Source organism: Gavia stellata, chromosome 9 (assembly GCF_030936135.1).
Source record: "Gavia stellata isolate bGavSte3 chromosome 9, bGavSte3.hap2, whole genome shotgun sequence".
NCBI classification, from domain to species: Eukaryota; Metazoa; Chordata; class Aves; order Gaviiformes; family Gaviidae; genus Gavia; species Gavia stellata.
In genome coordinates this window covers 7,096,313-7,103,030 of record NC_082602.1, presented here as the reverse complement: position 1 = coordinate 7,103,030, position 6,718 = coordinate 7,096,313, and the positions used below count along the sequence as shown (strand labels likewise).

Sequence of the window (6,718 nt, the reverse complement as noted above, 5' to 3'; positions counted from 1 at the left end):
TTAATGGTGAAGTAATATTCTAGAGAAGCCAAGGAAAGATCTGTGGCTTGGGAAGCCCAGATGCCTCCAACACATGTGGGGAAACTCTGCCAAGGTTTTCATGGCAATTGCTCCTCTGGGGTGACATTTTGGTTCACTGCCCAATTAGAGTCCCCTTGAAGGACTTTATGGGGTAGATCCTCAGTTAAACAGTGCCACTGCTTTTAGGAGCATCACAATTTTGAGCAGGAGACAATTATGCCCCAGATCTCAGACTGGCAGGGAGGTTTTCTCAGGGGAGCTACATCTGACAGCTTCACAGTGAAGGGAAATGTTATCCACAGCATGAAACTCCAATTCAACAAATAAATTTGAAACTGACTTTAGAAGAAATCATGTTAACAGATGGTACCAAATCCATGTGGCAAAGACCACAATTACTTCTTTACATTTCCCATTTTGTCTTTTTTTTGGGGTGGGGTGGTGCTGCTTCAGCCCCAGAGAAACAGATTACAACTCAAGATGTGGAGCTAATTAAACTATAATTTACTAAAAGGAGATTTGGCTGTGTTGATAAATCTGGAGTGTGATAAAGCAAGATACTCCTCTGTAAACACTGAGATACCTCCCCAGGATTTCTCATAATTATGAAATAATTCAGATTGTCTCCAGAATTAGTCTTAGATTTGAATGCCAAAACTAGAGAGAAGGAACTAAAGCATGCCTGAACTAGATAAATCAGATAATCTAAGACCATATATATATATGTATAAAAAGATGACAAAGAGAGACAACTGGAATAGTAACTGTGTACAGCAGTTGTTGCTAGACCTTACCTTTCTACAGACAGCTGTACTGAATCCAGTTTCATTCTCTTCAAAAGACGATATCTAAAACTTTCTGATTTGTCTTTCACACTATGCTCTAGAAGTAACTTGACCACAGTGGAATAAGACTCGCAGCAGCCCTCTTTCTCCCAGACAAAGAGAGATCTTCCATAAACTGTAAAGACGCATTTTTAATTATGTTCCAGTGCTCATTTATAACAAATGCCTGTTTGCACCATGCTAGTAACATAAAAGGTCTCTAACTCTGACTTGGCCCCTGCTTTACCTGGTATGAATAAAGCAACACTGATCTAAGAAGTGCTGATGTGCCCCGCAGGAAGGGGAACAAACTTTCAGTGCAGAGCATCTTCATACCACTGCACTTTTATCTTCCCAATAGGAAAAGTGCTTCAGTAAAGAAAACTACAGCCTCTAACTGACCTAGATACACTGCTGGCATGAGGAAACCAGGAGCGAGGTTTCTGACAGATGAATTCAGTCCACCTTCTACTAGACTTTAAGGTATTTGCACCCTAGCTGTCTATGTACATCCTGCCAGAAGTCACAGCTGCCCTTGCAGAGTCAGCAAAAGGGAACCTCTGTGTCTCAACGCGCAAGGGATGCTCACTGAAGATGTGGCAAAGAGGAGCTCTGGGCATATACAGTATGCTCAAGCATCTGCAGCACATCGATCTGTCAGTGGGCAACAGCAGCCTTTGCAGACGTGCAGCACTCCAGGCTCTCTTTATGTTCATTTGCATCTAAATACTGCTAATTGGAAATTAAACTCACACTTCCCTGGCTCTGAGCAAGAAAAGCATGCCCCTTTAGCCCATACACTTTGCTTAGACCAGATCCCTAGCCTTCAGACAGCTCAAGCAGGATAAAATATATCCTACCTGGAGAGTCTTTTTCTTTTGAATGTGTCCAATGGTCAAGACAAATGAAAAAAGAAACTCAGACTGTGGCTTCTTGACACAATAACCACATCAAACTATCATGAAAGCAGTAATCAAACAACACTAATATTAATGACAATAACACAAAAGGTAATTCTCATAGAAGTCAACAGCTGTTCCGCATGAAACTCAAGTGTGCCACAGCCTACCTGTGTGTAGACGTGTATCCCATGTATGCCCAATGTGAAGGCCACTGCCAAATCACATGCTGTGTGTTTTCAAACAGAGAAGAAGAAAAGGAGCCATTGGCCCAAGGGCTTGGAAACCAGGTCATGAGATTCCTTCTGCATGATCTTCGTATCCTGCATGAAACTTTCTGTCCAGAAAAAGACCTGTAACCCTGCCCTTTCAGCATAGCTTTGATTTATTTCCTTGGCTTGGCTTCTGCAGTACTTTTAACCCTTCCGTAGAGAGTCTGCTTGGGCCCAGGCTGCATAGCTGGGGAGGCGGCAGGGAAGAAGGCGGCTCTGCCAGTGTGAAAGCAGCCACACTCTCTCCTGATGGTTTCAAAGCTTTTGCAGGGGCGCACCAGGCAGGGTGGGCTGCCGGGCTTCTCTCTGCAACAGCAGCATTGCCAGGAAGCAGAAATGACCCAAGGGATCCGCAACATCCTACAGAGGTACAAGATTTGCATGCAGTGACCTTCTGCTCCAGTGATCTTGGAGCAGCTGCCCAATTTGCAGCGGGACTTTCTGCCATGCCCATGAGAGGGCAGTTCAAGCCCCAGCGGAATAGACCCAGGGACCGGATCAGGTTCAGCTGGGTCTGAAACATCCAGCTGTGGGGTGTGACATGGCCCTTTATCTCCTGGGGGGCAATGGGATTTTCTGCATTTTCATTCTAAACACATAAAGCAGGTAGCTAGATGAAATAAGGCAGTCGGGCTCTGAAAAGGCTTCTTGTAAGTGTGAAGACTGCAAGAGACATTTAACATCATTCTTCATTTAACACTTCGTTGATCACTGACTTGTGGATTGTTCTCCCTCTGAAAAATTCTAACTATTCTTTTTAAATGGGAATTTTGACCAGAGTAATTGAGATGTCTTTAAACATAGATTTGGCATAGAGACTGCGATGGCAGCGAGATACCGACCTGGCTGGGCTTCTGCCTACCCTGTGGCTGAGGCAGAACAGCAAATGCCTATGTCAGCTACAGTCGGAAAGAAAAAGGGCTTCTGTTTGAGTCAGCGCACAGCGTCAGGCAGTCAGGCACTGTCAGCTCCACTAGACTCCCCAAGCTTAGGAAAGCATCCCTCATCAACCAGCTTTCAAAAGATCAGTCACATTCGAGCGTATGCCACCAACTGAAATATGCTTATTATGCAATACAAAGTCAACACTTTGAGAGCACTACTTACAGCAGTTTGTCCTGTACAACTCCTTATAGGATCCTATTTCCAAGGCTTATAAATTAGCCAGGCTGTCTAGACCAAGTTCTGTACGTGCTGCGGATAGCCACACCACAAACCAAGAGCAGCAGGAGCACACTGTCTCTTCCCTGCAAGCATTTCATAAATAATAAAAATCAGTGTAGGAAAGATGGGAGAAGAATATCAAGTGTATGCAACATTCATGACTTACACCCAGCACAAATGTGTACACACATGTCAATTGACTTTCTTTTCACTTGGTCCACATTTGACCTTGCAATGTTCATTCAAGTAATAGGACAGCTTAACAGCTTCAACCACAAAGTCATCTTTCAAATAACATTTTTCAATTTATAATATGCTCCCACACTTAAATTAACCAAACTTTTAACGACCCTTTAACATAATTTTTCATATAGGTATAATACCAGAATGGTAGGGAAAAGAAAATATTATATATTTAATATAAACATGTATTTTAATATTTGACAGCACATGTCAAAGTCACCAAATCACAGGGCTCAAGCAATGCAATGTAGTGCATGTTTTCATTCCATGTTATTGGTTTCTTAATTTAGCAAACAGGGGATTTTTGACTGCATTTAAAGAGGAAATCAGGAAATCAATACTAAATTTACTGTAGAAGGGAGAAGCATAAAAATACTCAAGTTACCACAGAAACAAATTTAAGCAAACTGGTGCCACAAATCAAGTAATTAGGCAGAAAGAAGAATTAAATGTCTTCAAAAAATATTGATTTATGATACTATGTCAAGTTTGGGACATAAATATTTATTATCTTGCAGCTCCTATTCCTTCAACACTTAGATTAATTTTATTCATGTCTTGCTAATAAAGAGCAACTCAGCTAAGTCCAAGTAGTGACCAGTAAGACAATACCCTGTTACATTTGCCTCTCCCCTGAGAGGCAAAGAGCACATTTTATGTCAAATTATTCCTTGCACAGGGGACACTGCAATACTGGGTACATACAACCTCACCACAGATTACAGGATTAGACGCCTGTGTATACCCTGGAGCAGTCTAATAAATTTAAATTAAACTGCCATCAAGTAGACAGGGGCAGTCTTTTTAGTCTTGCCCTAGAGTACAGCAAGAAACATATTGCGCTATGTATTTGCCTTATTACTGAGTTCTTCCTGCAAGTTTTCCTAAATACCAGACAGAGAGCTTTAAAGGTTTAAATCCTTATGCTCTGTTAGCCAGGCATCAGCAACAACCATTTCTTCAATAATGCACAGTGCAAAGGGTTGGTGTTTTCACTGCAGGACTCGAATCTGATAAGGAGCCAAGACTCGAGCCAAATCTCAGCAAAAAGAAAAAGAAGAAATAGTACGTCTTCCTCTTTTTTTTTTTTTTTTTTTTTTTCCCTTCCTCTACACAGAACATTACCAAACTGGCCTTTAGTGTAAGTTCAGCTCACAGAAATAATTCTTGAAAGTCCATTGGTGGAGAGTTCGCTTCCTTCTCCTTTCAGGTTGAAAAGGAAACTTTCTGTGAGTTTACTGTAATGAAGTGTTTGTCTGTATCAGAAACAGCCTGACCTCTCCAGCCACAAGATGAAATACCAGCAGCCCACTCTGTCACTAGTTCACTATTAGGAAATTACATGGGAGGAAAGACACAACACAAAATTCACAGGGGGAAAAAAAAAGAAAGAAAAAAAAAAAGAAAGAAAAAAAAAAAGACATCAGCAGTGGTGGGAGTGAATGAACAAGCTTAATAATGAAGCCAGTAAAAAGGAAAATACCCTCTGGCCAATTGATAATAAAAGGTTACTTGAGGCAAAGGGTCAGATCCTGAGCGGTGTAAAGTGGCCCAGCTTCTCCAACCTCAGCAAAGCAACAGTGATTTATAGCAGCTGCAAAAAGCCCTAGGAGACAGAAAAACCCAGCTATAAAAATGGAATTGGAGGCCCACATTTTGAGAAGCTTCCACTCACTTTTAGCACCAGACTGAGGTACAGAGGTGACTCTGAGGGTTTGTTTCTGCGGGGGAGTTCCTGTGAAGTAAGCTGAAGTGTGAATTTACACTGCATTTACTGCTGGGTCTTTAAGTAGGCTGTAAATTCATACCCTGCCCTATTTTGCAGGGATTTCCCCAAGTAGCTAAGCCCTAAATTAGCCTCCTAATCATGGAGGCAGACAAAATAAATAGATGATTTCAAAACTGCAGACCCACACAGGAATCTCGATTGTTTGCAGGGGCAAGTGGGTACCAGAAAGTATGCTGTAGTCCTGCAAGTGCATGGTGCTCTTCTTCCCTCCATCGGCTCCCAAAGCCCCCTCCCATCATCTCTCCCAGCATCCCTCCACTTCAAGAAACACCTTTGAAACCCCTGGCCCTGTCCCAGCTTCATGCCAGATTTCCATACCTTGGCCCCTGGCTCTTCCCTTCCCCATTCCAGTCCACATCTGGAGGTCCGTGTTCTCCTTACCTACTTTCCCCTGACCCTCAGGGGGGGCAGCAGAACTGTCCTGGTGCAAAGGTGTCCCCTCCTACCAGTTCCTTGCCTCTGAAACAACCTAACCACGTCCTGCCCATTCACGCCTCACCCATTCTCCAAAGCACTGGATCCTTGGGTTAATGGATGCCCTTTGAAACCTCCTTCAGAAACATAAGGTTAACTCTATGCAGACAAATGCCAAGAAGCCAGGCAAGATTACTCACACTTTCTTGGCTGAAGGATGCTTTTGCATGCAGCCAAACGGGAGGCCAGAGGACTTCAGGAGGAGACGGAGGAAGCAGCTAGTATGGTCACAGCTTCATCAGGGTCCTCAGGCTGGGCGGTTTGGTCTTCAGCAGGCTGGAGTGAGCAGCGTGAACGACACGAGGCCTGTGCTGTCTCCCTGGGAGCCGCAGTGAGGCTGTAATAGAGCAAAGCATTTACGCCTTGGCTAATCTGGGACCTTGCACTGCTTTAACAGCTGCCTGGGCTGTTCTGCTGCGCTGGCTCCAGCACTCGCTGCACCAGCGTCAACTGAGTCCCACCTGTGGCCATACCGCTCTAACACAGTGACAGCATGGTATCCTGAAGGATCCTTTTCAAGAAGGCAGTTTAGTAATATCCTCTGTCATCTGATGCAAACAGGTTTCTCAAAATCAGCTTAGAACACTTTCCTTCAATGAAATCCATGGTTTTGCAATGCGTGAAAATGAAAGTCAGTTAACATTTAGAAGTTTGAGCCCTAAGATCAATGAGGGAAGCAAAAAGGCATAAAACATCTTTTGATATCAGCAGAAGGAACCAGCCACAGTGAACAGTCATCACATGCACTACAATATCCCATACCGTCCTTATCTGCTGGAGCAGGTAACAGCGGTCTGAAGAACAGGAACCACTTGCTAACAGGTACAAGACTGAAAAAGCTATCTGAGATGCAGGTCACAGAGCAGTCACCCTTCCAGCACTTGCCTAAGTATACGTTTCATCTTTGATGCCTATGAAGATTCTGCACAATAAGCATCTCGGAGCACAGAAAGAGCTCAGCACCCTCTAAGAGCTAAAGTCTATGCTGCAGACTGTTTCCTCCATTCCACTACCTCAAACTTTCTTTGTGCC

At 43.5% G+C, this 6,718-nt stretch overlaps 1 long non-coding RNA gene across 1 annotated transcript; it reads right to left on the bottom strand.

Moving 5' to 3' along the window:
- Positions 1–834: 834 nt before the first annotated feature.
- On the bottom strand, positions 835–5,902 carry LOC132317515 (uncharacterized). Its single transcript, XR_009484100.1, has 3 exons — positions 5,827–5,902; positions 3,124–3,263; positions 835–981 (listed from the first exon to the last, which is right to left on the bottom strand). It is a non-coding gene; the product is annotated as an uncharacterized LOC132317515 (long non-coding RNA).
- Positions 5,903–6,718: the final 816 nt, after the last annotated feature.